The following is a 24,428-nucleotide window of genomic DNA, read 5'->3' on the forward strand; positions in this document are numbered from 1 at the left end:
CCGGGTTAGAAACCTACCACGCTTGGGAGACTCAAGGGTGCCATTAAGCTTGCGCAAAACTGAAAACTTTATAAATGGAAAGACTCCACGGCAGGCACTGCTGAGATTTGAACTCAGGATCTCCTGTTTACTAGACAGGCGCTTTCACCAACTAAGCCACAGCGCCTCACTTGGGGCAAGTCCTTTGCAACCCAGTCAAGTGCAGAGTGGGTGCAGGAGTGAGCGCTGTGTGTAATAGGAATGCCGGGGCTGGGGCTGGAGCTGGAGCTGGAGCTGTGAAGGGGAAGGGGAGTGCACAGAGGTTAAAGCTGTGGACAGAGGGGAGAACAAAAGCGGGAGCTATGTCCGGTCAGGGATGTGAAGAGCTCTGGTTGGGGGCGGCTGGGTGCAGAGGTGAGAGCCATGCATGGGGGTGATTGAGTGCAGAGGTGAGTGCTGTGGATTGGGCCGAAGATAAGGGGCACGGAATGTAGGTAGATTGATTGTCTAGGGTGACTGTGTCCTTTTTTTTTTTTTTTTTTTTTTTTTTTTTTTTCAATGTGTTGAAGACTATCGTGCCATAAGATGCTTTACGTTACGCACATTTACATGGATTATGAACTAAACTACCGACGAGGATGGGATTCGAACCCATGCGTGCAGAGCACAATGGATTAGCAGTCCATCGCCTTAACCACTCGGCCACCTCGTCATGTGTGATCTAGAACCTTGTGCAGTTTCTTGTCTGTGGTTTTTGAGAAGGGCTTAGCCAGATTCCGGCAATCTGGGAGGGCACACGGAGAATCTGGCAGGAGTCTGAGTATGTCTGAGCACCATGTTCTCCTGGGGCAATATGCTTCCTTCTGAGCTGTACCACCTTTGGTGACCCCCTTGGTGATTGACGTAGGCCACACCCATGGCATTGTCTGTCCAACTGGATTCCCATCTGCGGTTCTCACAGAAGAAGAGGTATCCAACATTGAAGGGAGGCCTGAATTGTTCTCTGCTCCAGAATGTTGATGGGAAGGCGTGCTCCCTCCAAAGACCAAGTCCCCTGCATTCAAAAGGGCATCTAGGACTGATCTTTAGCCTAATAGGCTGGTATGTTCAGTGAGAATTTTTCAAGTCGTTGGAGGCAAGGTCTTCCAGAAGTCCAGCACTGGGTTGGTAATCTACCACGCTTGGCAGACTGAGGGGGGACATGGAGCTCGTGCAATACTGAAAATGTTATAAATGGAAGGACTCCGTGGCAGGCACTGCTGAGATTTGAACTCAGGATCTCCTGTTTACTAGACAGGCGCTTTCACCAACTAAGCCACAGCGCCTCACTTGGGGCAAGCCCCTTGTGAGAATTTTTCAAATCTTTGGAGGCAAGGTCTTCCGTCAGGCTAGCACCGGGTTAGAAACCTACCACGCTTGGGAGACTCAAGGGTGCCATTAAGCTTGCGCAAAACTGAAAACTTTATAAATGGAAAGACTCCACGGCAGGCACTGCTGAGATTTGAACTCAGGATCTCCTGTTTACTAGACAGGCGCTTTCACCAACTAAGCCACAGCGCCTCACTTGGGGCAAGTCCTTTGCAACCCAGTCAAGTGCAGAGTGGGTGCAGGAGTGAGCGCTGTGTGTAATAGGAATGCCGGGGCTGGGGCTGGAGCTGGAGCTGGAGCTGTGAAGGGGAAGGGGAGTGCACAGAGGTTAAAGCTGTGGACAGAGGGGAGAACAAAAGCGGGAGCTATGTCCGGTCAGGGATGTGAAGAGCTCTGGTTGGGGGCGGCTGGGTGCAGAGGTGAGAGCCATGCATGGGGGTGATTGAGTGCAGAGGTGAGTGCTGTGGATTGGGCCGAAGATAAGGGGCACGGAATGTAGGTAGATTGATTGTCTAGGGTGACTGTGTCCTTTTTTTTTTTTTTTTTTTTTTTTCAATGTGTTGAAGACTATCGTGCCATAAGATGCTTTACGTTACGCACATTTACATGGATTATGAACTAAACTACCGACGAGGATGGGATTCGAACCCATGCGTGCAGAGCACAATGGATTAGCAGTCCATCGCCTTAACCACTCGGCCACCTCGTCATGTGTGATCTAGAACCTTGTGCAGTTTCTTGTCTGTGGTTTTTGAGAAGGGCTTAGCCAGATTCCGGCAATCTGGGAGGGCACACGGAGAATCTGGCAGGAGTCTGAGTATGTCTGAGCACCATGTTCTCCTGGGGCAATATGCTTCCTTCTGAGCTGTACCACCTTTGGTGACCCCCTTGGTGATTGACGTAGGCCACACCCATGGCATTGTCTGTCCAACTGGATTCCCATCTGCGGTTCTCACAGAAGAAGAGGTATCCAACATTGAAGGGAGGCCTGAATTGTTCTCTGCTCCAGAATGTTGATGGGAAGGCGTGCTCCCTCCAAAGACCAAGTCCCCTGCATTCAAAAGGGCATCCAGGACTGATCTTTAGCCTAATAGGCTGGTATGTTCAGTGAGAATTTTTCAAGTCGTTGGAGGCAAGGTCTTCCAGAAGTCCAGCACTGGGTTGGTAATCTACCACGCTTGGCAGACTGAGGGGGGACATGGAGCTCGTGCAATACTGAAAATGTTATAAATGGAAGGACTCCGTGGCAGGCACTGCTGAGATTTGAACTCAGGATCTCCTGTTTACTAGACAGGCGCTTTCACCAACTAAGCCACAGCGCCTCACTTGGGGCAAGCCCCTTGTGAGAATTTTTCAAATCTTTGGAGGCAAGGTCTTCCGTCAGGCTAGCACCGGGTTAGAAACCTACCACGCTTGGGAGACTCAAGGGTGCCATTAAGCTTGCGCAAAACTGAAAACTTTATAAATGGAAAGACTCCACGGCAGGCACTGCTGAGATTTGAACTCAGGATCTCCTGTTTACTAGACAGGCGCTTTCACCAACTAAGCCACAGCGCCTCACTTGGGGCAAGTCCTTTGCAACCCAGTCAAGTGCAGAGTGGGTGCAGGAGTGAGCGCTGTGTGTAATAGGAATGCCGGGGCTGGGGCTGGAGCTGGAGCTGGAGCTGTGAAGGGGAAGGGGAGTGCACAGAGGTTAAAGCTGTGGACAGAGGGGAGAACAAAAGCGGGAGCTATGTCCGGTCAGGGATGTGAAGAGCTCTGGTTGGGGGCGGCTGGGTGCAGAGGTGAGAGCCATGCATGGGGGTGATTGAGTGCAGAGGTGAGTGCTGTGGATTGGGCCGAAGATAAGGGGCACGGAATGTAGGTAGATTGATTGTCTAGGGTGACTGTGTCCTTTTTTTTTTTTTTTTTCAATGTGTTGAAGACTATCGTGCCATAAGATGCTTTACGTTACGCACATTTACATGGATTATGAACTAAACTACCGACGAGGATGGGATTCGAACCCATGCGTGCAGAGCACAATGGATTAGCAGTCCATCGCCTTAACCACTCGGCCACCTCGTCATGTGTGATCTAGAACCTTGTGCAGTTTCTTGTCTGTGGTTTTTGAGAAGGGCTTAGCCAGATTCCGGCAATCTGGGAGGGCACACGGAGAATCTGGCAGGAGTCTGAGTATGTCTGAGCACCATGTTCTCCTGGGGCAATATGCTTCCTTCTGAGCTGTACCACCTTTGGTGACCCCCTTGGTGATTGACGTAGGCCACACCCATGGCATTGTCTGTCCAACTGGATTCCCATCTGCGGTTCTCACAGAAGAAGAGGTATCCAACATTGAAGGGAGGCCTGAATTGTTCTCTGCTCCAGAATGTTGATGGGAAGGCGTGCTCCCTCCAAAGACCAAGTCCCCTGCATTCAAAAGGGCATCCAGGACTGATCTTTAGCCTAATAGGCTGGTATGTTCAGTGAGAATTTTTCAAGTCGTTGGAGGCAAGGTCTTCCAGAAGTCCAGCACTGGGTTGGTAATCTACCACGCTTGGCAGACTGAGGGGGGACATGGAGCTCGTGCAATACTGAAAATGTTATAAATGGAAGGACTCCGTGGCAGGCACTGCTGAGATTTGAACTCAGGATCTCCTGTTTACTAGACAGGCGCTTTCACCAACTAAGCCACAGCGCCTCACTTGGGGCAAGCCCCTTGTGAGAATTTTTCAAATCTTTGGAGGCAAGGTCTTCCGTCAGGCTAGCACCGGGTTAGAAACCTACCACGCTTGGGAGACTCAAGGGTGCCATTAAGCTTGCGCAAAACTGAAAACTTTATAAATGGAAAGACTCCACGGCAGGCACTGCTGAGATTTGAACTCAGGATCTCCTGTTTACTAGACAGGCGCTTTCACCAACTAAGCCACAGCGCCTCACTTGGGGCAAGTCCTTTGCAACCCAGTCAAGTGCAGAGTGGGTGCAGGAGTGAGCGCTGTGTGTAATAGGAATGCCGGGGCTGGGGCTGGAGCTGGAGCTGGAGCTGTGAAGGGGAAGGGGAGTGCACAGAGGTTAAAGCTGTGGACAGAGGGGAGAACAAAAGCGGGAGCTATGTCCGGTCAGGGATGTGAAGAGCTCTGGTTGGGGGCGGCTGGGTGCAGAGGTGAGAGCCATGCATGGGGGTGATTGAGTGCAGAGGTGAGTGCTGTGGATTGGGCCGAAGATAAGGGGCACGGAATGTAGGTAGATTGATTGTCTAGGGTGACTGTGTCCTTTTTTTTTTTTTTTTTTCAATGTGTTGAAGACTATCGTGCCATAAGATGCTTTACGTTACGCACATTTACATGGATTATGAACTAAACTACCGACGAGGATGGGATTCGAACCCATGCGTGCAGAGCACAATGGATTAGCAGTCCATCGCCTTAACCACTCGGCCACCTCGTCATGTGTGATCTAGAACCTTGTGCAGTTTCTTGTCTGTGGTTTTTGAGAAGGGCTTAGCCAGATTCCGGCAATCTGGGAGGGCACACGGAGAATCTGGCAGGAGTCTGAGTATGTCTGAGCACCATGTTCTCCTGGGGCAATATGCTTCCTTCTGAGCTGTACCACCTTTGGTGACCCCCTTGGTGATTGACGTAGGCCACACCCATGGCATTGTCTGTCCAACTGGATTCCCATCTGCGGTTCTCACAGAAGAAGAGGTATCCAACATTGAAGGGAGGCCTGAATTGTTCTCTGCTCCAGAATGTTGATGGGAAGGCGTGCTCCCTCCAAAGACCAAGTCCCCTGCATTCAAAAGGGCATCCAGGACTGATCTTTAGCCTAATAGGCTGGTATGTTCAGTGAGAATTTTTCAAGTCGTTGGAGGCAAGGTCTTCCAGAAGTCCAGCACTGGGTTGGTAATCTACCACGCTTGGCAGACTGAGGGGGGACATGGAGCTCGTGCAATACTGAAAATGTTATAAATGGAAGGACTCTGTGGCAGGCACTGCTGAGATTTGAACTCAGGATCTCCTGTTTACTAGACAGGCGCTTTCACCAACTAAGCCACAGCGCCTCACTTGGGGCAAGCCCCTTGTGAGAATTTTTCAAATCTTTGGAGGCAAGGTCTTCCGTCAGGCTAGCACCGGGTTAGAAACCTACCACGCTTGGGAGACTCAAGGGTGCCATTAAGCTTGCGCAAAACTGAAAACTTTATAAATGGAAAGACTCCACGGCAGGCACTGCTGAGATTTGAACTCAGGATCTCCTGTTTACTAGACAGGCGCTTTCACCAACTAAGCCACAGCGCCTCACTTGGGGCAAGTCCTTTGCAACCCAGTCAAGTGCAGAGTGGGTGCAGGAGTGAGCGCTGTGTGTAATAGGAATGCCGGGGCTGGGGCTGGAGCTGGAGCTGGAGCTGTGAAGGGGAAGGGGAGTGCACAGAGGTTAAAGCTGTGGACAGAGGGGAGAACAAAAGCGGGAGCTATGTCCGGTCAGGGATGTGAAGAGCTCTGGTTGGGGGCGGCTGGGTGCAGAGGTGAGAGCCATGCATGGGGGTGATTGAGTGCAGAGGTGAGTGCTGTGGATTGGGCCGAAGATAAGGGGCACGGAATGTAGGTAGATTGATTGTCTAGGGTGACTGTGTCCTTTTTTTTTTTTTTTTTTTTTTTTTCAATGTGTTGAAGACTATCGTGCCATAAGATGCTTTACGTTACGCACATTTACATGGATTATGAACTAAACTACCGACGAGGATGGGATTCGAACCCATGCGTGCAGAGCACAATGGATTAGCAGTCCATCGCCTTAACCACTCGGCCACCTCGTCATGTGTGATCTAGAACCTTGTGCAGTTTCTTGTCTGTGGTTTTTGAGAAGGGCTTAGCCAGATTCCGGCAATCTGGGAGGGCACACGGAGAATCTGGCAGGAGTCTGAGTATGTCTGAGCACCATGTTCTCCTGGGGCAATATGCTTCCTTCTGAGCTGTACCACCTTTGGTGACCCCCTTGGTGATTGACGTAGGCCACACCCATGGCATTGTCTGTCCAACTGGATTCCCATCTGCGGTTCTCACAGAAGAAGAGGTATCCAACATTGAAGGGAGGCCTGAATTGTTCTCTGCTCCAGAATGTTGATGGGAAGGCGTGCTCCCTCCAAAGACCAAGTCCCCTGCATTCAAAAGGGCATCCAGGACTGATCTTTAGCCTAATAGGCTGGTATGTTCATTGAGAATTTTTCAAGTCGTTGGAGGCAAGGTCTTCCAGAAGTCCAGCACTGGGTTGGTAATCTACCACGCTTGGCAGACTGAGGGGGGACATGGAGCTCGTGCAATACTGAAAATGTTATAAATGGAAGGACTCCGTGGCAGGCACTGCTGAGATTTGATCTCAGGATCTCCTGTTTACTAGACAGGCGCTTTCACCAACTAAGCCACAGCGCCTCACTTGGGGCAAGCCCCTTGTGAGAATTTTTCAAATCTTTGGAGGCAAGGTCTTCCGTCAGGCTAGCACCGGGTTAGAAACCTACCACGCTTGGGAGACTCAAGGGTGCCATTAAGCTTGCGCAAAACTGAAAACTTTATAAATGGAAAGACTCCACGGCAGGCACTGCTGAGATTTGAACTCAGGATCTCCTGTTTACTAGACAGGCGCTTTCACCAACTAAGCCACAGCGCCTCACTTGGGGCAAGTCCTTTGCAACCCAGTCAAGTGCAGAGTGGGTGCAGGAGTGAGCGCTGTGTGTAATAGGAATGCCGGGGCTGGGGCTGGAGCTGGAGCTGGAGCTGTGAAGGGGAAGGGGAGTGCACAGAGGTTAAAGCTGTGGACAGAGGGGAGAACAAAAGCGGGAGCTATGTCCGGTCAGGGATGTGAAGAGCTCTGGTTGGGGGCGGCTGGGTGCAGAGGTGAGAGCCATGCATGGGGGTGATTGAGTGCAGAGGTGAGTGCTGTGGATTGGGCCGAAGATAAGGGGCACGGAATGTAGGTAGATTGATTGTCTAGGGTGACTGTGTCCTTTTTTTTTTTTTTTTTTTTTCAATGTGTTGAAGACTATCGTGCCATAAGATGCTTTACGTTACGCACATTTACATGGATTATGAACTAAACTACCGACGAGGATGGGATTCGAACCCATGCGTGCAGAGCACAATGGATTAGCAGTCCATCGCCTTAACCACTCGGCCACCTCGTCATGTGTGATCTAGAACCTTGTGCAGTTTCTTGTCTGTGGTTTTTGAGAAGGGCTTAGCCAGATTCCGGCAATCTGGGAGGGCACACGGAGAATCTGGCAGGAGTCTGAGTATGTCTGAGCACCATGTTCTCCTGGGGCAATATGCTTCCTTCTGAGCTGTACCACCTTTGGTGACCCCCTTGGTGATTGACGTAGGCCACACCCATGGCATTGTCTGTCCAACTGGATTCCCATCTGCGGTTCTCACAGAAGAAGAGGTATCCAACATTGAAGGGAGGCCTGAATTGTTCTCTGCTCCAGAATGTTGATGGGAAGGCGTGCTCCCTCCAAAGACCAAGTCCCCTGCATTCAAAAGGGCATCCAGGACTGATCTTTAGCCTAATAGGCTGGTATGTTCAGTGAGAATTTTTCAAGTCGTTGGAGGCAAGGTCTTCCAGAAGTCCAGCACTGGGTTGGTAATCTACCACGCTTGGCAGACTGAGGGGGGACATGGAGCTCGTGCAATACTGAAAATGTTATAAATGGAAGGACTCCGTGGCAGGCACTGCTGAGATTTGAACTCAGGATCTCCTGTTTACTAGACAGGCGCTTTCACCAACTAAGCCACAGCGCCTCACTTGGGGCAAGCCCCTTGTGAGAATTTTTCAAATCTTTGGAGGCAAGGTCTTCCGTCAGGCTAGCACCGGGTTAGAAACCTACCACGCTTGGGAGACTCAAGGGTGCCATTAAGCTTGCGCAAAACTGAAAACTTTATAAATGGAAAGACTCCACGGCAGGCACTGCTGAGATTTGAACTCAGGATCTCCTGTTTACTAGACAGGCGCTTTCACCAACTAAGCCACAGCGCCTCACTTGGGGCAAGTCCTTTGCAACCCAGTCAAGTGCAGAGTGGGTGCAGGAGTGAGCGCTGTGTGTAATAGGAATGCCGGGGCTGGGGCTGGAGCTGGAGCTGGAGCTGTGAAGGGGAAGGGGAGTGCACAGAGGTTAAAGCTGTGGACAGAGGGGAGAACAAAAGCGGGAGCTATGTCCGGTCAGGGATGTGAAGAGCTCTGGTTGGGGGCGGCTGGGTGCAGAGGTGAGAGCCATGCATGGGGGTGATTGAGTGCAGAGGTGAGTGCTGTGGATTGGGCCGAAGATAAGGGGCACGGAATGTAGGTAGATTGATTGTCTAGGGTGACTGTGTCCTTTTTTTTTTTTTTTTTTTTTTTCAATGTGTTGAAGACTATCGTGCCATAAGATGCTTTACGTTACGCACATTTACATGGATTATGAACTAAACTACCGACGAGGATGGGATTCGAACCCATGCGTGCAGAGCACAATGGATTAGCAGTCCATCGCCTTAACCACTCGGCCACCTCGTCATGTGTGATCTAGAACCTTGTGCAGTTTCTTGTCTGTGGTTTTTGAGAAGGGCTTAGCCAGATTCCGGCAATCTGGGAGGGCACACGGAGAATCTGGCAGGAGTCTGAGTATGTCTGAGCACCATGTTCTCCTGGGGCAATATGCTTCCTTCTGAGCTGTACCACCTTTGGTGACCCCCTTGGTGATTGACGTAGGCCACACCCATGGCATTGTCTGTCCAACTGAATTCCCATCTGCGGTTCTCACAGAAGAAGAGGTATCCAACATTGAAGGGAGGCCTGAATTGTTCTCTGCTCCAGAATGTTGATGGGAAGGCGTGCTCCCTCCAAAGACCAAGTCCCCTGCATTCAAAAGGGCATCCAGGACTGATCTTTAGCCTAATAGGCTGGTATGTTCAGTGAGAATTTTTCAAGTCGTTGGAGGCAAGGTCTTCCAGAAGTCCAGCACTGGGTTGGTAATCTACCACGCTTGGCAGACTGAGGGGGGACATGGAGCTCGTGCAATACTGAAAATGTTATAAATGGAAGGACTCCGTGGCAGGCACTGCTGAGATTTGAACTCAGGATCTCCTGTTTACTAGACAGGCGCTTTCACCAACTAAGCCACAGCGCCTCACTTGGGGCAAGCCCCTTGTGAGAATTTTTCAAATCTTTGGAGGCAAGGTCTTCCGTCAGGCTAGCACCGGGTTAGAAACCTACCACGCTTGGGAGACTCAAGGGTGCCATTAAGCTTGCGCAAAACTGAAAACTTTATAAATGGAAAGACTCCACGGCAGGCACTGCTGAGATTTGAACTCAGGATCTCCTGTTTACTAGACAGGCGCTTTCACCAACTAAGCCACAGCGCCTCACTTGGGGCAAGTCCTTTGCAACCCAGTCAAGTGCAGAGTGGGTGCAGGAGTGAGCGCTGTGTGTAATAGGAATGCCGGGGCTGGGGCTGGAGCTGGAGCTGGAGCTGTGAAGGGGAAGGGGAGTGCACAGAGGTTAAAGCTGTGGACAGAGGGGAGAACAAAAGCGGGAGCTATGTCCGGTCAGGGATGTGAAGAGCTCTGGTTGGGGGCGGCTGGGTGCAGAGGTGAGAGCCATGCATGGGGGTGATTGAGTGCAGAGGTGAGTGCTGTGGATTGGGCCGAAGATAAGGGGCACGGAATGTAGGTAGATTGATTGTCTAGGGTGACTGTGTCCTTTTTTTTTTTTTTTTTTTTTTTTTTTTTTTCAATGTGTTGAAGACTATCGTGCCATAAGATGCTTTACGTTACGCACATTTACATAGATTATGAACTAAACTACCGACGAGGATGGGATTCGAACCCATGCGTGCAGAGCACAATGGATTAGCAGTCCATCGCCTTAACCACTCGGCCACCTCGTCATGTGTGATCTAGAACCTTGTGCAGTTTCTTGTCTGTGGTTTTTGAGAAGGGCTTAGCCAGATTCCGGCAATCTGGGAGGGCACACGGAGAATCTGGCAGGAGTCTGAGTATGTCTGAGCACCATGTTCTCCTGGGGCAATATGCTTCCTTCTGAGCTGTACCACCTTTGGTGACCCCCTTGGTGATTGACGTAGGCCACACCCATGGCATTGTCTGTCCAACTGGATTCCCATCTGCGGTTCTCACAGAAGAAGAGGTATCCAACATTGAAGGGAGGCCTGAATTGTTCTCTGCTCCAGAATGTTGATGGGAAGGCGTGCTCCCTCCAAAGACCAAGTCCCCTGCATTCAAAAGGGCATCCAGGACTGATCTTTAGCCTAATAGGCTGGTATGTTCAGTGAGAATTTTTCAAGTCGTTGGAGGCAAGGTCTTCCAGAAGTCCAGCACTGGGTTGGTAATCTACCACGCTTGGCAGACTGAGGGGGGACATGGAGCTCGTGCAATACTGAAAATGTTATAAATGGAAGGACTCCGTGGCAGGCACTGCTGAGATTTGAACTCAGGATCTCCTGTTTACTAGACAGGCGCTTTCACCAACTAAGCCACAGCGCCTCACTTGGGGCAAGCCCCTTGTGAGAATTTTTCAAATCTTTGGAGGCAAGGTCTTCCGTCAGGCTAGCACCGGGTTAGAAACCTACCACGCTTGGGAGACTCAAGGGTGCCATTAAGCTTGCGCAAAACTGAAAACTTTATAAATGGAAAGACTCCACGGCAGGCACTGCTGAGATTTGAACTCAGGATCTCCTGTTTACTAGACAGGCGCTTTCACCAACTAAGCCACAGCGCCTCACTTGGGGCAAGTCCTTTGCAACCCAGTCAAGTGCAGAGTGGGTGCAGGAGTGAGCGCTGTGTGTAATAGGAATGCCGGGGCTGGGGCTGGAGCTGGAGCTGGAGCTGTGAAGGGGAAGGGGAGTGCACAGAGGTTAAAGCTGTGGACAGAGGGGAGAACAAAAGCGGGAGCTATGTCCGGTCAGGGATGTGAAGAGCTCTGGTTGGGGGCGGCTGGGTGCAGAGGTGAGAGCCATGCATGGGGGTGATTGAGTGCAGAGGTGAGTGCTGTGGATTGGGCCGAAGATAAGGGGCACGGAATGTAGGTAGATTGATTGTCTAGGGTGACTGTGTCCTTTTTTTTTTTTTTTTTTTTTTTTTTTTTTTTCAATGTGTTGAAGACTATCGTGCCATAAGATGCTTTACGTTACGCACATTTACATGGATTATGAACTAAACTACCGACGAGGATGGGATTCGAACCCATGCGTGCAGAGCACAATGGATTAGCAGTCCATCGCCTTAACCACTCGGCCACCTCGTCATGTGTGATCTAGAACCTTGTGCAGTTTCTTGTCTGTGGTTTTTGAGAAGGGCTTAGCCAGATTCCGGCAATCTGGGAGGGCACACGGAGGATCTGGCAGGAGTCTGAGTATGTCTGAGCACCATGTTCTCCTGGGGCAATATGCTTCCTTCTGAGCTGTACCACCTTTGGTGACCCCCTTGGTGATTGACGTAGGCCACACCCATGGCATTGTCTGTCCAACTGGATTCCCATCTGCGGTTCTCACAGAAGAAGAGGTATCCAACATTGAAGGGAGGCCTGAATTGTTCTCTGCTCCAGAATGTTGATGGGAAGGCGTGCTCCCTCCAAAGACCAAGTCCCCTGCATTCAAAAGGGCATCCAGGACTGATCTTTAGCCTAATAGGCTGGTATGTTCAGTGAGAATTTTTCAAGTCGTTGGAGGCAAGGTCTTCCAGAAGTCCAGCACTGGGTTGGTAATCTACCACGCTTGGCAGACTGAGGGGGGACATGGAGCTCGTGCAATACTGAAAATGTTATAAATGGAAGGACTCCGTGGCAGGCACTGCTGAGATTTGAACTCAGGATCTCCTGTTTACTAGACAGGCGCTTTCACCAACTAAGCCACAGCGCCTCACTTGGGGCAAGCCCCTTGTGAGAATTTTTCAAATCTTTGGAGGCAAGGTCTTCCGTCAGGCTAGCACCGGGTTAGAAACCTACCACGCTTGGGAGACTCAAGGGTGCCATTAAGCTTGCGCAAAACTGAAAACTTTATAAATGGAAAGACTCCACGGCAGGCACTGCTGAGATTTGAACTCAGGATCTCCTGTTTACTAGACAGGCGCTTTCACCAACTAAGCCACAGCGCCTCACTTGGGGCAAGTCCTTTGCAACCCAGTCAAGTGCAGAGTGGGTGCAGGAGTGAGCGCTGTGTGTAATAGGAATGCCGGGGCTGGGGCTGGAGCTGGAGCTGGAGCTGTGAAGGGGAAGGGGAGTGCACAGAGGTTAAAGCTGTGGACAGAGGGGAGAACAAAAGCGGGAGCTATGTCCGGTCAGGGATGTGAAGAGCTCTGGTTGGGGGCGGCTGGGTGCAGAGGTGAGAGCCATGCATGGGGGTGATTGAGTGCAGAGGTGAGTGCTGTGGATTGGGCCGAAGATAAGGGGCACGGAATGTAGGTAGATTGATTGTCTAGGGTGACTGTGTCCTTTTTTTTTTTTTTTTTTTTTCAATGTGTTGAAGACTATCGTGCCATAAGATGCTTTACGTTACGCACATTTACATGGATTATGAACTAAACTACCGACGAGGATGGGATTCGAACCCATGCGTGCAGAGCACAATGGATTAGCAGTCCATCGCCTTAACCACTCGGCCACCTCGTCATGTGTGATCTAGAACCTTGTGCAGTTTCTTGTCTGTGGTTTTTGAGAAGGGCTTAGCCAGATTCCGGCAATCTGGGAGGGCACACGGAGAATCTGGCAGGAGTCTGAGTATGTCTGAGCACCATGTTCTCCTGGGGCAATATGCTTCCTTCTGAGCTGTACCACCTTTGGTGACCCCCTTGGTGATTGACGTAGGCCACACCCATGGCATTGTCTGTCCAACTGGATTCCCATCTGCGGTTCTCACAGAAGAAGAGGTATCCAACATTGAAGGGAGGCCTGAATTGTTCTCTGCTCCAGAATGTTGATGGGAAGGCGTGCTCCCTCCAAAGACCAAGTCCCCTGCATTCAAAAGGGCATCCAGGACTGATCTTTAGAATCTGGCAGGAGTCTGAGTATGTCTGAGCACCATGTTCTCCTGGGGCAATATGCTTCCTTCTGAGCTGTACCACCTTTGGTGACCCCCTTGGTGATTGACGTAGGCCACACCCATGGCATTGTCTGTCCAACTGGATTCCCATCTGCGGTTCTCACAGAAGAAGAGGTATCCAACATTGAAGGGAGGCCTGAATTGTTCTCTGCTCCAGAATGTTGATGGGAAGGCGTGCTCCCTCCAAAGACCAAGTCCCCTGCATTCAAAAGGGCATCCAGGACTGATCTTTAGCCTAATAGGCTGGTATGTTCAGTGAGAATTTTTCAAGTCGTTGGAGGCAAGGTCTTCCAGAAGTCCAGCACTGGGTTGGTAATCTACCACGCTTGGCAGACTGAGGGGGGACATGGAGCTCGTGCAATACTGAAAATGTTATAAATGGAAGGACTCCGTGGCAGGCACTGCTGAGATTTGAACTCAGGATCTCCTGTTTACTAGACAGGCGCTTTCACCAACTAAGCCACAGCGCCTCACTTGGGGCAAGCCCCTTGTGAGAATTTTTCAAATCTTTGGAGGCAAGGTCTTCCGTCAGGCTAGCACCGGGTTAGAAACCTACCACGCTTGGGAGACTCAAGGGTGCCATTAAGCTTGCGCAAAACTGAAAACTTTATAAATGGAAAGACTCCACGGCAGGCACTGCTGAGATTTGAACTCAGGATCTCCTGTTTACTAGACAGGCGCTTTCACCAACTAAGCCACAGCGCCTCACTTGGGGCAAGTCCTTTGCAACCCAGTCAAGTGCAGAGTGGGTGCAGGAGTGAGCGCTGTGTGTAATAGGAATGCCGGGGCTGGGGCTGGAGCTGGAGCTGGAGCTGTGAAGGGGAAGGGGAGTGCACAGAGGTTAAAGCTGTGGACAGAGGGGAGAACAAAAGCGGGAGCTATGTCCGGTCAGGGATGTGAAGAGCTCTGGTTGGGGGCGGCTGGGTGCAGAGGTGAGAGCCATGCATGGGGGTGATTGAGTGCAGAGGTGAGTGCTGTGGATTGGGCCGAAGATAAGGGGCACGGAATGTAGGTAGATTGATTGTCTAGGGTGACTGTGTCCTTTTTTTTTTTTTTTTTTTTTTTTTTTTTTTTTCAATGTGTTGAAGACTATCGTGCCATAAGATGCTTTACGTTACGCACATTTACATGGATTATGAACTAAACTACCGACGAGGATGGGATTCGAACCCATGCGTGCAGAGCACAATGGATTAGCAGTCCATCGCCTTAACCACTCGGCCACCTCGTCATGTGTGATCTAGAACCTTGTGCAGTTTCTTGTCTGTGGTTTTTGAGAAGGGCTTAGCCAGATTCCGGCAATCTGGGAGGGCACACGGAGAATCTGGCAGGAGTCTGAGTATGTCTGAGCACCATGTTCTCCTGGGGCAATATGCTTCCTTCTGAGCTGTACCACCTTTGGTGACCCCCTTGGTGATTGACGTAGGCCACACCCATGGCATTGTCTGTCCAACTGGATTCCCATCTGCGGTTCTCACAGAAGAAGAGGTATCCAACATTGAAGGGAGGCCTGAATTGTTCTCTGCTCCAGAATGTTGATGGGAAGGCGTGCTCCCTCCAAAGACCAAGTCCCCTGCATTCAAAAGGGCATCCAGCACTGATCTTTAGCCTAATAGGCTGGTATGTTCAGTGAGAATTTTTCAAGTCGTTGGAGGCAAGGTCTTCCAGAAGTCCAGCACTGGGTTGGTAATCTACCACGCTTGGCAGACTGAGGGGGGACATGGAGCTCGTGCAATACTGAAAATGTTATAAATGGAAGGACTCCGTGGCAGGCACTGCTGAGATTTGAACTCAGGATCTCCTGTTTACTAGACAGGCGCTTTCACCAACTAAGCCACAGCGCCTCACTTGGGGCAAGCCCCTTGTGAGAATTTTTCAAATCTTTGGAGGCAAGGTCTTCCGTCAGGCTAGCACCGGGTTAGAAACCTACCACGCTTGGGAGACTCAAGGGTGCCATTAAGCTTGCGCAAAACTGAAAACTTTATAAATGGAAAGACTCCACGGCAGGCACTGCTGAGATTTGAACTCAGGATCTCCTGTTTACTAGACAGGCGCTTTCACCAACTAAGCCACAGCGCCTCACTTGGGGCAAGTCCTTTGCAACCCAGTCAAGTGCAGAGTGGGTGCAGGAGTGAGCGCTGTGTGTAATAGGAATGCCGGGGCTGGGGCTGGAGCTGGAGCTGGAGCTGTGAAGGGGAAGGGGAGTGCACAGAGGTTAAAGCTGTGGACAGAGGGGAGAACAAAAGCGGGAGCTATGTCCGGTCAGGGATGTGAAGAGCTCTGGTTGGGGGCGGCTGGGTGCAGAGGTGAGAGCCATGCATGGGGGTGATTGAGTGCAGAGGTGAGTGCTGTGGATTGGGCCGAAGATAAGGGGCACGGAATGTAGGTAGATTGATTGTCTAGGGTGACTGTGTCCTTTTTTTTTTTTTTTTTTTTTTTTTTTTTCAATGTGTTGAAGACTATCGTGCCATAAGATGCTTTACGTTACGCACATTTACATGGATTATGAACTAAACTACCGACGAGGATGGGATTCGAACCCATGCGTGCAGAGCACAATGGATTAGCAGTCCATCGCCTTAACCACTCGGCCACCTCGTCATGTGTGATCTAGAACCTTGTGCAGTTTCTTGTCTGTGGTTTTTGAGAAGGGCTTAGCCAGATTCCGGCAATCTGGGAGGGCACACGGAGAATCTGGCAGGAGTCTGAGTATGTCTGAGCACCATGTTCTCCTGGGGCAATATGCTTCCTTCTGAGCTGTACCACCTTTGGTGACCCCCTTGGTGATTGACGTAGGCCACACCCATGGCATTGTCTGTCCAACTGGATTCCCATCTGCGGTTCTCACAGAAGAAGAGGTATCCAACATTGAAGGGAGGCCTGAATTGTTCTCTGCTCCAGAATGTTGATGGGAAGGCGTGCTCCCTCCAAAGACCAAGTCCCCTGCATTCAAAAGGGCATCCAGGACTGATCTTTAGCCTAATAGGCTGGTATGTTCAGTGAGAATTTTTCAAGTCGTTGGAGGCAAGGTCTTCCAGAAGTCCAGCACTGGGTTGGTAATCTACCACGCTTGGCAGACTGAGGGGGGACATGGAGCTCGTGCAATACTGAAAATGTTATAAATGGAAGGACTCCGTGGCAGGCACTGCTGAGATTTGAACTCAGGATCTCCTGTTTACTAGACAGGCGCTTTCACCAACTAAGCCACAGCGCCTCACTTGGGGCAAGCCCCTTGTGAGAATTTTTCAAATCTTTGGAGGCAAGGTCTTCCGTCAGGCTAGCACCGGGTTAGAAACCTACCACGCTTGGGAGACTCAAGGGTGCCATTAAGCTTGCGCAAAACTGAAAACTTTATAAATGGAAAGACTCCACGGCAGGCACTGCTGAGATTTGAACTCAGGATCTCCTGTTTACTAGACAGGCGCTTTCACCAACTAAGCCACAGCGCCTCACTTGGGGCAAGTCCTTTGCAACCCAGTCAAGTGCAGAGTGGGTGCAGGAGTGAGCGCTGTGTGTAATAGGAATGCCGGGGCTGGGGCTGGAGCTGGAGCTGGAGCTGTGAAGGGGAAGGGGAGTGCACAGAGGTTAAAGCTGTGGACAGAGGGGAGAACAAAAGCGGGAGCTATGTCCGGTCAGGGATGTGAAGAGCTCTGGTTGGGGGCGGCTGGGTGCAGAGGTGAGAGCCATGCATGGGGGTGATTGAGTGCAGAGGTGAGTGCTGTGGATTGGGCCGAAGATAAGGGGCACGGAATGTAGGTAGATTGATTGTCTAGGGTGACTGTGTCCTTTTTTTTTTTTTTTTTTTTTTTTTTTTTTTTTCAATGTGTTGAAGACTATCGTGCCATAAGATGCTTTACGTTACGCACATTTACATGGATTATGAACTAAACTACCGACGAGGATGGGATTCGAACCCATGCGTGCAGAGCACAATGGATTAGCAGTCCATCGCCTTAACCACTCGGCCACCTCGTCATGTGTGATCTAGAACCTTGTGCAGTTTCTTGTCTGTGGTTTTTGAGAAGGGCTTAGCCAGATTCCGGCAATCTGGGAGGGCACACGGAGAATCTGGCAGGAGTCTGAGTATGTCTGAGCACCATGTTCTCCTGGGGCAATATGCTTCCTTCTGAGCTGTACCACCTTTGGTGACCCCCTTGGTGATTGACGTAGGCCACACCCATGGCATTGTCTGTCCAACTGGATTCCCATCTGCGGTTCTCACAGAAGAAGAGGTATCCAACATTGAAGGGAGGCCTGAATTGTTCTCTGCTCCAGAATGTTGATGGGAAGGCGTGCTCCCTCCAAAGACCAAGTCCCCTGCATTCAAAAGGGCATCCAGGACTGATCTTTAGCCTAATAGGCTGGTATGTTCAGTGAGAATTTTTCAAGTCGTTGGAGGCAAGGTCTTCCAGAAGTCCAGCACTGGGTTGGTAATCTACCACGCTTGGCAGACTGAGGGGGGACATGGAGCTCGTGCAATACTGAAAATGTTATAAATGGAAGGACTCCGTGGCAGGCACTGCTGAGATTTGAACTCAGGATCTCCTGTTTACTAGACAGGCGCTTTCACCAACTAAGCCACAGCGCCTCACTTGGGGCAAGCCCCTTGTGAGAATTTTTCAAATCTTTGGAGGCAAGGTCTTCCGTCAGGCTAGCACCGGGTTAGAAACCTACCACGCTTGGGAGACTCAAGGGTGCCATTAAGCTTGCGCAAAACTGAAAACTTTATAAATGGAAAGACTCCACGGCAGGCACTGCTGAGATTTGAACTCAGGATCTCCTGTTTACTAGACAGGCGCTTTCACCAACTAAGCCACAGCGCCTCACTTGGGGCAAGTCCTTTGCAACCCAGTCAAGTGCAGAGTGGGTGCAGGAGTGAGCGCTGTGTGTAATAGGAATGCCGGGGCTGGGGCTGGAGCTGGAGCTGGAGCTGTGAAGGGGAAGGGGAGTGCACAGAGGTTAAAGCTGTGGACAGAGGGGAGAACAAAAGCGGGAGCTATGTCCGGTCAGGGATGTGAAGAGCTCTGGTTGGGGGCGGCTGGGTGCAGAGGTGAGAGCCATGCATGGGGGTGATTGAGTGCAGAGGTGAGTGCTGTGGATTGGGCCGAAGATAAGGGGCACGGAATGTAGGTAGATTGATTGTCTAGGGTGACTGTGTCCTTTTTTTTTTTTTTTTTTTTTTTTTTTTTTTTCAATGTGTTGAAGACTATCGTGCCATAAGATGCTTTACGTTACGCACATTTACATGGATTATGAACTAAACTACCGACGAGGATGGGATTCGAACCCATGCGTGCAGAGCACAATGGATTAGCAGTCCATCGCCTTAACCACTCGGCCACCTCGTCATGTGTGATCTAGAACCTTGTGCAGTTTCTTGTCTGTGGTTTTTGAGAAGGGCTTAGCCAGATTCCGGCAATCTGGGAGGGCACACGGAGAATCTGGCAGGAGTCTGAGTATGTCTGAGCACCATGTTCTCCTGGGGCAATATGCTTCCTTCTGAGCTGTACCACCTTTGGTGACCCCCTTGGTGATTGACGTAGGCCACACCCATGGCATTGTCTGTCCAACTGGATTCCCATCTGCGGTTCTCACAGAAGAAGAGGTATCCAACATTGAAGGGAGGCCTGAATTGTTCTCTGCTCCAGAATGTTGATGGGAAGGCGTGCTCCCTCCAAAGACCAAGTCCCCTGCATTCAAAAGGGCATCCAGGACTGATCTTTAGCCTAATAGGCTGGTATGTTCAGTGAGAATTTTTCAAGTCGTTGGAGGCAAGGTCTTCCAGAAGTCCAGCACTGGGTTGGTAATCTACCACGCTTGGCAGACTGAGGGGGGACATGGAGCTCGTGCAATACTGAAAATGTTATAAATGGAAGGACTCCGTGGCAGGCACTGCTGAGATTTGAACTCAGGATCTCCTGTTTACTAGACAGGCGCTTTCACCAACTAAGCCACAGCGCCTCACTTGGGGCAAGCCCCTTGTGAGAATTTTTCAAATCTTTGGAGGCAAGGTCTTCCGTCAGGCTAGCACCGGGTTAGAAACCTACCACGCTTGGGAGACTCAAGGGTGCCATTAAGCTTGCGCAAAACTGAAAACTTTATAAATGGAAAGACTCCACGGCAGGCACTGCTGAGATTTGAACTCAGGATCACCTGTTTACTAGACAGGCGCTTTCACCAACTAAGCCACAGCGCCTCACTTGGGGCAAGTCCTTTGCAACCCAGTCAAGTGCAGAGTGGGTGCAGGAGTGAGCGCTGTGTGTAATAGGAATGCCGGGGCTGGGGCTGGAGCTGGAGCTGGAGCTGTGAAGGGGAAGGGGAGTGCACAGAGGTTAAAGCTGTGGACAGAGGGGAGAACAAAAGCGGGAGCTATGTCCGGTCAGGGATGTGAAGAGCTCTGGTTGGGGGCGGCTGGGTGCAGAGGTGAGAGCCATGCATGGGGGTGATTGAGTGCAGAGGTGAGTGCTGTGGATTGGGCCGAAGATAAGGGGCACGGAATGTAGGTAGATTGATTGTCTAGGGTGACTGTGTCCTTTTTTTTTTTTTTTTTTTTCAATGTGTTGAAGACTATCGTGCCATAAGATGCTTTACGTTACGCACATTTACATGGATTATGAACTAAACTACCGACGAGGATGGGATTCGAACCCATGCGTGCAGAGCACAATGGATTAGCAGTCCATCGCCTTAACCACTCGGCCACCTCGTCATGTGTGATCTAGAACCTTGTGCAGTTTCTTGTCTGTGGTTTTTGAGAAGGGCTTAGCCAGATTCCGGCAATCTGGGAGGGCACACGGAGAATCTGGCAGGAGTCTGAGTATGTCTGAGCACCATGTTCTCCTGGGGCAATATGCTTCCTTCTGAGCTGTACCACCTTTGGTGACCCCCTTGGTGATTGACGTAGGCCACACCCATGGCATTGTCTGTCCAACTGGATTCCCATCTGCGGTTCTCACAGAAGAAGAGGTATCCAACATTGAAGGGAGGCCTGAATTGTTCTCTGCTCCAGAATGTTGATGGGAAGGCGTGCTCCCTCCAAAGACCAAGTCCCCTGCATTCAAAAGGGCATCCAGGACTGATCTTTAGCCTAATAGGCTGGTATGTTCAGTGAGAATTTTTCAAGTCGTTGGAGGCAAGGTCTTCCAGAAGTCCAGCACTGGGTTGGTAATCTACCACGCTTGGCAGACTGAGGGGGGACATGGAGCTCGTGCAATACTGAAAATGTTATAAATGGAAGGACTCCGTGGCAGGCACTGCTGAGATTTGAACTCAGGATCTCCTGTTTACTAGACAGGCGCTTTCACCAACTAAGCCACAGCGCCTCACTTGGGGCAAGCCCCTTGTGAGAATTTTTCAAATCTTTGGAGGCAAGGTCTTCCGTCAGGCTAGCACCGGGTTAGAAACCTACCACGCTTGGGAGACTCAAGGGTGCCATTAAGCTTGCGCAAAACTGAAAACTTTATAAATGGAAAGACTCCACGGCAGGCACTGCTGAGATTTGAACTCAGGATCTCCTGTTTACTAGACAGGCGCTTTCACCAACTAAGCCACAGCGCCTCACTTGGGGCAAGTCCTTTGCAACCCAGTCAAGTGCAGAGTGGGTGCAGGAGTGAGCGCTGTGTGTAATAGGAATGCCGGGGCTGGGGCTGGAGCTGGAGCTGGAGCTGTGAAGGGGAAGGGGAGTGCACAGAGGTTAAAGCTGTGGACAGAGGGGAGAACAAAAGCGGGAGCTATGTCCGGTCAGGGATGTGAAGAGCTCTGGTTGGGGGCGGCTGGGTGCAGAGGTGAGAGCCATGCATGGGGGTGATTGAGTGCAGAGGTGAGTGCTGTGGATTGGGCCGAAGATAAGGGGCACGGAATGTAGGTAGATTGATTGTCTAGGGTGACTGTGTCCTTTTTTTTTTTTTTTTTTTTTTTTTTTCCAATGTGTTGAAGACTATCGTGCCATAAGATGCTTTACGTTACGCACATTTACATGGATTATGAACTAAACTACCGACGAGGATGGGATTCGAACCCATGCGTGCAGAGCACAATGGATTAGCAGTCCATCGCCTTAACCACTCGGCCACCTCGTCATGTGTGATCTAGAACCTTGTGCAGTTTCTTGTCTGTGGTTTTTGAGAAGGGCTTAGCCAGATTCCGGCAATCTGGGAGGGCACACGGAGAATCTGGCAGGAGTCTGAGTATGTCTGAGCACCATGTTCTCCTGGGGCAATATGCTTCCTTCTGAGCTGTACCACCTTTGGTGACCCCCTTGGTGATTGACGTAGGCCACACCCATGGCATTGTCTGTCCAACTGGATTCCCATCTGCGGTTCTCACAGAAGAAGAGGTATCCAACATTGAAGGGAGGCCTGAATTGTTCTCTGCTCCAGAATGTTGATGGGAAGGCGTGCTCCCTCCAAAGACCAAGTCCCCTGCATTCAAAAGGGCATCCAGGACTGATCTTTAGCCTAATAGGCTGGTATGTTCAGTGAGAATTTTTCAAGTCGTTGGAGGCAAGGTCTTCCAGAAGTCCAGCACTGGGTTGGTAATCTACCACGCTTGGCAGACTGAGGGGGGACATGGAGCTCGTGCAATACTGAAAATGTTATAAATGGAAGGACTCCGTGGCAGGCACTGCTGAGATTTGAACTCAGGATCTCCTGTTTACTAGACAGGCGCTTTCACCAACTAAGCCACAGCGCCTCACTTGGGGCAAGCCCCTTGTGAGAATTTTTCAAATCTTTGGAGGCAAGGTCTTCCGTCAGGCTAGCACCGGGTTAGAAACCTACCACGCTTGGGAGACTCAAGGGTGCCATTAAGCTTGCGCAAAACTGAAAACTTTATAAATGGAAAGACTCCACGGCAGGCACTGCTGAGATTTGAACTCAGGATCTCCTGTTTACTAGACAGGCGCTTTCACCAACTAAGCCACAGCGCCTCACTTGGGGCAAGTCCTTTGCAACCCAGTCAAGTGCAGAGTGGGTGCAGGAGTGAGCGCTGTGTGTAATAGGAATGCCGGGGCTGGGGCTGGGGCTGGAGCTGGAGCTGTGAAGGGGAAGGGGAGTGCACAGAGGTTAAAGCTGTGGACAGAGGGGAGAACAAAAGCGGGAGCTATGTCCGGTCAGGGATGTGAAGAGCTCTGGTTGGGGGCGGCTGGGTGCAGAGGTGAGAGCCATGCATGGGGGTGATTGAGTGCAGAGGTGAGTGCTGTGGATTGGGCCGAAGATAAGGGGCACGGAATGTAGGTAGATTGATTGTCTAGGGTGACTGTGTCCTTTTTTTTTTTTTTTTTTTTTTTTCAATGTGTTGAAGACTATCGTGCCATAAGATGCTTTACGTTACGCACATTTACATGGATTATGAACTAAACTACCGACGAGGATGGGATTCGAACCCATGCGTGCAGAGCACAATGGATTAGCAGTCCATCGCCTTAACCACTCGGCCACCTCGTCATGTGTGATCTAGAACCTTGTGCAGTTTCTTGTCTGTGGTTTTTGAGAAGGGCTTAGCCAGATTCCGGCAATCTGGGAGGGCACACGGAGAATCTGGCAGGAGTCTGAGTATGTCTGAGCACCATGTTCTCCTGGGGCAATATGCTTCCTTCTGAGCTGTACCACCTTTGGTGACCCCCTTGGTGATTGACGTAGGCCACACCCATGGCATTGTCTGTCCAACTGGATTCCCATCTGCGGTTCTCACAGAAGAAGAGGTATCCAACATTGAAGGGAGGCCTGAATTGTTCTCTGCTCCAGAATGTTGATGGGAAGGCGTGCTCCCTCCAAAGACCAAGTCCCCTGCATTCAAAAGGGCATCCAGGACTGATCTTTAGCCTAATAGGCTGGTATGTTCAGTGAGAATTTTTCAAGTCGTTGGAGGCAAGGTCTTCCAGAAGTCCAGCACTGGGTTGGTAATCTACCACGCTTGGCAGACTGAGGGGGGACATGGAGCTCGTGCAATACTGAAAATGTTATAAATGGAAGGACTCCGTGGCAGGCACTGCTGAGATTTGAACTCAGGATCTCCTGTTTACTAGACAGGCGCTTTCACCAACTAAGCCACAGCGCCTCACTTGGGGCAAGCCCCTTGTGAGAATTTTTCAAATCTTTGGAGGCAAGGTCTTCCGTCAGGCTAGCACCGGGTTAGAAACCTACCACGCTTGGGAGACTCAAGGGTGCCATTAAGCTTGCGCAAAACTGAAAACTTTATAAATGGAAAGACTCCACGGCAGGCACTGCTGAGATTTGATCTCAGGATCTCCTGTTTACTAGACAGGCGCTTTCACCAACTAAGCCACAGCGCCTCACTTGGGGCAAGTCCTTTGCAACCCAGTCAAGTGCAGAGTGGGTGCAGGAGTGAGCGCTGTGTGTAATAGGAATGCCGGGGCTGGGGCTGGAGCTGTGAAGGGGAAGGGGAGTGCACAGAGGGGAGAACAAAAGCGGGAGCTATGTCCGGTCAGGGATGTGAAGAGCTCTGGTTGGGGGCGGCTGGGTGCAGAGGTGAGAGCCATGCATGGGGGTGATTGAGTGCAGAGGTGAGTGCTGTGGATTGGGCCGAAGATAAGGGGCACGGAATGTAGGTAGATTGATTGTCTAGGGTGACTGTGTCCTTTTTTTTTTTTTTTTTTTTCAATGTGTTGAAGACTATCGTGCCATAAGATGCTTTACGTTACGCACATTTACATGGATTATGAACTAAACTACCGACGAGGATGGGATTCGAACCCATGCGTGCAGAGCACAATGGATTAGCAGTCCATCGCCTTAACCACTCGGCCACCTCGTCATGTGTGATCTAGAACCTTGTGCAGTTTCTTGTCTGTGGTTTTTGAGAAGGGCTTAGCCAGATTCCGGCAATCTGGGAGGGCACACGGAGAATCTGGCAGGAGTCTGAGTATGTCTGAGCACCATGTTCTCCTGGGGCAATATGCTTCCTTCTGAGCTGTACCACCTTTGGTGACCCCCTTGGTGATTGACGTAGGCCACACCCATGGCATTGTCTGTCCAACTGGATTCCCATCTGCGGTTCTCACAGAAGA

General features: G+C 50.7%; 50 non-coding genes across 50 annotated transcripts; all 50 read right to left on the minus strand.

The window, feature by feature from the left end:
- Nucleotides 1–92: 92 nt before the first annotated feature.
- Nucleotides 93–166, minus strand: TRNAT-AGU (transfer RNA threonine (anticodon AGU)). The gene has a single exon. It is a non-coding gene; the product is annotated as a tRNA-Thr (tRNA).
- Nucleotides 167–609: 443 nt separating this feature from the next.
- TRNAS-GCU (transfer RNA serine (anticodon GCU)) lies at nucleotides 610–691 on the minus strand. Its single transcript has one exon. It is a non-coding gene; the product is annotated as a tRNA-Ser (tRNA).
- Nucleotides 692–1,230: 539 nt separating this feature from the next.
- TRNAT-AGU (transfer RNA threonine (anticodon AGU)) lies at nucleotides 1,231–1,304 on the minus strand. The gene has a single exon. It is a non-coding gene; the product is annotated as a tRNA-Thr (tRNA).
- A 161-nt stretch (nucleotides 1,305–1,465) lies between these two features.
- On the minus strand, nucleotides 1,466–1,539 carry TRNAT-AGU (transfer RNA threonine (anticodon AGU)). Its single transcript has one exon. It is a non-coding gene; the product is annotated as a tRNA-Thr (tRNA).
- A 435-nt stretch (nucleotides 1,540–1,974) lies between these two features.
- On the minus strand, nucleotides 1,975–2,056 carry TRNAS-GCU (transfer RNA serine (anticodon GCU)). The gene has a single exon. It is a non-coding gene; the product is annotated as a tRNA-Ser (tRNA).
- A 539-nt stretch (nucleotides 2,057–2,595) lies between these two features.
- TRNAT-AGU (transfer RNA threonine (anticodon AGU)) lies at nucleotides 2,596–2,669 on the minus strand. The gene has a single exon. It is a non-coding gene; the product is annotated as a tRNA-Thr (tRNA).
- A 161-nt stretch (nucleotides 2,670–2,830) lies between these two features.
- On the minus strand, nucleotides 2,831–2,904 carry TRNAT-AGU (transfer RNA threonine (anticodon AGU)). Its single transcript has one exon. It is a non-coding gene; the product is annotated as a tRNA-Thr (tRNA).
- A 428-nt stretch (nucleotides 2,905–3,332) lies between these two features.
- On the minus strand, nucleotides 3,333–3,414 carry TRNAS-GCU (transfer RNA serine (anticodon GCU)). The gene has a single exon. It is a non-coding gene; the product is annotated as a tRNA-Ser (tRNA).
- Nucleotides 3,415–3,953: 539 nt separating this feature from the next.
- On the minus strand, nucleotides 3,954–4,027 carry TRNAT-AGU (transfer RNA threonine (anticodon AGU)). Its single transcript has one exon. It is a non-coding gene; the product is annotated as a tRNA-Thr (tRNA).
- A 161-nt stretch (nucleotides 4,028–4,188) lies between these two features.
- On the minus strand, nucleotides 4,189–4,262 carry TRNAT-AGU (transfer RNA threonine (anticodon AGU)). Its single transcript has one exon. It is a non-coding gene; the product is annotated as a tRNA-Thr (tRNA).
- A 429-nt stretch (nucleotides 4,263–4,691) lies between these two features.
- Nucleotides 4,692–4,773, minus strand: TRNAS-GCU (transfer RNA serine (anticodon GCU)). Its single transcript has one exon. It is a non-coding gene; the product is annotated as a tRNA-Ser (tRNA).
- A 539-nt stretch (nucleotides 4,774–5,312) lies between these two features.
- On the minus strand, nucleotides 5,313–5,386 carry TRNAT-AGU (transfer RNA threonine (anticodon AGU)). The gene has a single exon. It is a non-coding gene; the product is annotated as a tRNA-Thr (tRNA).
- Nucleotides 5,387–5,547: 161 nt separating this feature from the next.
- On the minus strand, nucleotides 5,548–5,621 carry TRNAT-AGU (transfer RNA threonine (anticodon AGU)). Its single transcript has one exon. It is a non-coding gene; the product is annotated as a tRNA-Thr (tRNA).
- A 436-nt stretch (nucleotides 5,622–6,057) lies between these two features.
- TRNAS-GCU (transfer RNA serine (anticodon GCU)) lies at nucleotides 6,058–6,139 on the minus strand. The gene has a single exon. It is a non-coding gene; the product is annotated as a tRNA-Ser (tRNA).
- A 774-nt stretch (nucleotides 6,140–6,913) lies between these two features.
- TRNAT-AGU (transfer RNA threonine (anticodon AGU)) lies at nucleotides 6,914–6,987 on the minus strand. The gene has a single exon. It is a non-coding gene; the product is annotated as a tRNA-Thr (tRNA).
- A 432-nt stretch (nucleotides 6,988–7,419) lies between these two features.
- On the minus strand, nucleotides 7,420–7,501 carry TRNAS-GCU (transfer RNA serine (anticodon GCU)). Its single transcript has one exon. It is a non-coding gene; the product is annotated as a tRNA-Ser (tRNA).
- Nucleotides 7,502–8,040: 539 nt separating this feature from the next.
- On the minus strand, nucleotides 8,041–8,114 carry TRNAT-AGU (transfer RNA threonine (anticodon AGU)). Its single transcript has one exon. It is a non-coding gene; the product is annotated as a tRNA-Thr (tRNA).
- Nucleotides 8,115–8,275: 161 nt separating this feature from the next.
- Nucleotides 8,276–8,349, minus strand: TRNAT-AGU (transfer RNA threonine (anticodon AGU)). Its single transcript has one exon. It is a non-coding gene; the product is annotated as a tRNA-Thr (tRNA).
- Nucleotides 8,350–8,783: 434 nt separating this feature from the next.
- On the minus strand, nucleotides 8,784–8,865 carry TRNAS-GCU (transfer RNA serine (anticodon GCU)). The gene has a single exon. It is a non-coding gene; the product is annotated as a tRNA-Ser (tRNA).
- Nucleotides 8,866–9,404: 539 nt separating this feature from the next.
- Nucleotides 9,405–9,478, minus strand: TRNAT-AGU (transfer RNA threonine (anticodon AGU)). The gene has a single exon. It is a non-coding gene; the product is annotated as a tRNA-Thr (tRNA).
- Nucleotides 9,479–9,639: 161 nt separating this feature from the next.
- Nucleotides 9,640–9,713, minus strand: TRNAT-AGU (transfer RNA threonine (anticodon AGU)). Its single transcript has one exon. It is a non-coding gene; the product is annotated as a tRNA-Thr (tRNA).
- Nucleotides 9,714–10,155: 442 nt separating this feature from the next.
- TRNAS-GCU (transfer RNA serine (anticodon GCU)) lies at nucleotides 10,156–10,237 on the minus strand. Its single transcript has one exon. It is a non-coding gene; the product is annotated as a tRNA-Ser (tRNA).
- Nucleotides 10,238–10,776: 539 nt separating this feature from the next.
- TRNAT-AGU (transfer RNA threonine (anticodon AGU)) lies at nucleotides 10,777–10,850 on the minus strand. The gene has a single exon. It is a non-coding gene; the product is annotated as a tRNA-Thr (tRNA).
- A 161-nt stretch (nucleotides 10,851–11,011) lies between these two features.
- Nucleotides 11,012–11,085, minus strand: TRNAT-AGU (transfer RNA threonine (anticodon AGU)). The gene has a single exon. It is a non-coding gene; the product is annotated as a tRNA-Thr (tRNA).
- Nucleotides 11,086–11,528: 443 nt separating this feature from the next.
- Nucleotides 11,529–11,610, minus strand: TRNAS-GCU (transfer RNA serine (anticodon GCU)). Its single transcript has one exon. It is a non-coding gene; the product is annotated as a tRNA-Ser (tRNA).
- A 539-nt stretch (nucleotides 11,611–12,149) lies between these two features.
- On the minus strand, nucleotides 12,150–12,223 carry TRNAT-AGU (transfer RNA threonine (anticodon AGU)). The gene has a single exon. It is a non-coding gene; the product is annotated as a tRNA-Thr (tRNA).
- A 161-nt stretch (nucleotides 12,224–12,384) lies between these two features.
- Nucleotides 12,385–12,458, minus strand: TRNAT-AGU (transfer RNA threonine (anticodon AGU)). Its single transcript has one exon. It is a non-coding gene; the product is annotated as a tRNA-Thr (tRNA).
- A 432-nt stretch (nucleotides 12,459–12,890) lies between these two features.
- TRNAS-GCU (transfer RNA serine (anticodon GCU)) lies at nucleotides 12,891–12,972 on the minus strand. Its single transcript has one exon. It is a non-coding gene; the product is annotated as a tRNA-Ser (tRNA).
- An 826-nt stretch (nucleotides 12,973–13,798) lies between these two features.
- TRNAT-AGU (transfer RNA threonine (anticodon AGU)) lies at nucleotides 13,799–13,872 on the minus strand. The gene has a single exon. It is a non-coding gene; the product is annotated as a tRNA-Thr (tRNA).
- A 161-nt stretch (nucleotides 13,873–14,033) lies between these two features.
- Nucleotides 14,034–14,107, minus strand: TRNAT-AGU (transfer RNA threonine (anticodon AGU)). The gene has a single exon. It is a non-coding gene; the product is annotated as a tRNA-Thr (tRNA).
- A 444-nt stretch (nucleotides 14,108–14,551) lies between these two features.
- Nucleotides 14,552–14,633, minus strand: TRNAS-GCU (transfer RNA serine (anticodon GCU)). Its single transcript has one exon. It is a non-coding gene; the product is annotated as a tRNA-Ser (tRNA).
- A 539-nt stretch (nucleotides 14,634–15,172) lies between these two features.
- TRNAT-AGU (transfer RNA threonine (anticodon AGU)) lies at nucleotides 15,173–15,246 on the minus strand. Its single transcript has one exon. It is a non-coding gene; the product is annotated as a tRNA-Thr (tRNA).
- A 161-nt stretch (nucleotides 15,247–15,407) lies between these two features.
- Nucleotides 15,408–15,481, minus strand: TRNAT-AGU (transfer RNA threonine (anticodon AGU)). Its single transcript has one exon. It is a non-coding gene; the product is annotated as a tRNA-Thr (tRNA).
- Nucleotides 15,482–15,921: 440 nt separating this feature from the next.
- On the minus strand, nucleotides 15,922–16,003 carry TRNAS-GCU (transfer RNA serine (anticodon GCU)). Its single transcript has one exon. It is a non-coding gene; the product is annotated as a tRNA-Ser (tRNA).
- Nucleotides 16,004–16,542: 539 nt separating this feature from the next.
- Nucleotides 16,543–16,616, minus strand: TRNAT-AGU (transfer RNA threonine (anticodon AGU)). Its single transcript has one exon. It is a non-coding gene; the product is annotated as a tRNA-Thr (tRNA).
- A 161-nt stretch (nucleotides 16,617–16,777) lies between these two features.
- On the minus strand, nucleotides 16,778–16,851 carry TRNAT-AGU (transfer RNA threonine (anticodon AGU)). Its single transcript has one exon. It is a non-coding gene; the product is annotated as a tRNA-Thr (tRNA).
- A 444-nt stretch (nucleotides 16,852–17,295) lies between these two features.
- TRNAS-GCU (transfer RNA serine (anticodon GCU)) lies at nucleotides 17,296–17,377 on the minus strand. The gene has a single exon. It is a non-coding gene; the product is annotated as a tRNA-Ser (tRNA).
- A 539-nt stretch (nucleotides 17,378–17,916) lies between these two features.
- Nucleotides 17,917–17,990, minus strand: TRNAT-AGU (transfer RNA threonine (anticodon AGU)). The gene has a single exon. It is a non-coding gene; the product is annotated as a tRNA-Thr (tRNA).
- Nucleotides 17,991–18,151: 161 nt separating this feature from the next.
- TRNAT-AGU (transfer RNA threonine (anticodon AGU)) lies at nucleotides 18,152–18,225 on the minus strand. The gene has a single exon. It is a non-coding gene; the product is annotated as a tRNA-Thr (tRNA).
- A 443-nt stretch (nucleotides 18,226–18,668) lies between these two features.
- On the minus strand, nucleotides 18,669–18,750 carry TRNAS-GCU (transfer RNA serine (anticodon GCU)). The gene has a single exon. It is a non-coding gene; the product is annotated as a tRNA-Ser (tRNA).
- Nucleotides 18,751–19,289: 539 nt separating this feature from the next.
- On the minus strand, nucleotides 19,290–19,363 carry TRNAT-AGU (transfer RNA threonine (anticodon AGU)). Its single transcript has one exon. It is a non-coding gene; the product is annotated as a tRNA-Thr (tRNA).
- Nucleotides 19,364–20,029: 666 nt separating this feature from the next.
- Nucleotides 20,030–20,111, minus strand: TRNAS-GCU (transfer RNA serine (anticodon GCU)). The gene has a single exon. It is a non-coding gene; the product is annotated as a tRNA-Ser (tRNA).
- A 539-nt stretch (nucleotides 20,112–20,650) lies between these two features.
- Nucleotides 20,651–20,724, minus strand: TRNAT-AGU (transfer RNA threonine (anticodon AGU)). Its single transcript has one exon. It is a non-coding gene; the product is annotated as a tRNA-Thr (tRNA).
- Nucleotides 20,725–20,885: 161 nt separating this feature from the next.
- TRNAT-AGU (transfer RNA threonine (anticodon AGU)) lies at nucleotides 20,886–20,959 on the minus strand. Its single transcript has one exon. It is a non-coding gene; the product is annotated as a tRNA-Thr (tRNA).
- A 439-nt stretch (nucleotides 20,960–21,398) lies between these two features.
- On the minus strand, nucleotides 21,399–21,480 carry TRNAS-GCU (transfer RNA serine (anticodon GCU)). Its single transcript has one exon. It is a non-coding gene; the product is annotated as a tRNA-Ser (tRNA).
- A 539-nt stretch (nucleotides 21,481–22,019) lies between these two features.
- On the minus strand, nucleotides 22,020–22,093 carry TRNAT-AGU (transfer RNA threonine (anticodon AGU)). The gene has a single exon. It is a non-coding gene; the product is annotated as a tRNA-Thr (tRNA).
- Nucleotides 22,094–22,254: 161 nt separating this feature from the next.
- Nucleotides 22,255–22,328, minus strand: TRNAT-AGU (transfer RNA threonine (anticodon AGU)). The gene has a single exon. It is a non-coding gene; the product is annotated as a tRNA-Thr (tRNA).
- A 435-nt stretch (nucleotides 22,329–22,763) lies between these two features.
- On the minus strand, nucleotides 22,764–22,845 carry TRNAS-GCU (transfer RNA serine (anticodon GCU)). The gene has a single exon. It is a non-coding gene; the product is annotated as a tRNA-Ser (tRNA).
- A 539-nt stretch (nucleotides 22,846–23,384) lies between these two features.
- TRNAT-AGU (transfer RNA threonine (anticodon AGU)) lies at nucleotides 23,385–23,458 on the minus strand. The gene has a single exon. It is a non-coding gene; the product is annotated as a tRNA-Thr (tRNA).
- Nucleotides 23,459–24,093: 635 nt separating this feature from the next.
- TRNAS-GCU (transfer RNA serine (anticodon GCU)) lies at nucleotides 24,094–24,175 on the minus strand. Its single transcript has one exon. It is a non-coding gene; the product is annotated as a tRNA-Ser (tRNA).
- Nucleotides 24,176–24,428: the final 253 nt, after the last annotated feature.

Source organism: Aquarana catesbeiana, linkage group LG03, assembly GCF_042186555.1.
Source record: "Aquarana catesbeiana isolate 2022-GZ linkage group LG03, ASM4218655v1, whole genome shotgun sequence".
Classification (NCBI taxonomy): domain Eukaryota; kingdom Metazoa; phylum Chordata; class Amphibia; order Anura; family Ranidae; genus Aquarana; species Aquarana catesbeiana.